Raw genomic sequence first — 613 nt, 5'->3', positions numbered from 1 at the left:
CTTTACGCATTATCATATATTTTTATACGAAACATACATACATAACAGGAACACTGTCGATTAATCAATCTCTTCAGTCTCTTTTAACAATATCAATAGAACAATACCAATATTGCTTAAGACGAAATTTTTGGGTTACACCTAAAACCCACTTTCTTTTTTACCTCTTTCTTTTTAAAAATAACGTTTGAGTAAATGTCCCATTCCAATAAACTCTATCTCTAAAGTGTAATCATACATATGAGCATTTTTGCTTGCGTTTCCTACCTCTTTTGACCTTTATTCGGTTAAAAAAGACAGGTCATTGTAAACTTGACCCCTTTCGTGATATGTTGTTGACCTTTATGTAGTAAAGTACTGTCCATGTGAACTCCAGCTGTTTCTGTTTCAAAGGTGAGGTTGGCTCTCAGTATTTCCGATTTTAAGATATTTATTAGAGATGCCAGTTGCGCTGATTTCTATTGTCTTTATTTTGTGACGAACCGTAAGTTTCAGTTTTTTTGTAAAATTCGGTATGGGTGTGTCATTTTCCATAGTATGTACCCTTCAACCCATATACGTGATTGTACAAATACACAGTTGGCATATTTTCTGTATCAAGATATCATGCATC

The sequence above is a fragment of the Penaeus monodon genome, chromosome 28 (assembly GCF_015228065.2).
Source record: "Penaeus monodon isolate SGIC_2016 chromosome 28, NSTDA_Pmon_1, whole genome shotgun sequence".
In the NCBI taxonomy this organism is placed as follows: Eukaryota; Metazoa; Arthropoda; class Malacostraca; order Decapoda; family Penaeidae; genus Penaeus; species Penaeus monodon.
This window is presented reverse-complemented; position numbering follows the sequence as displayed.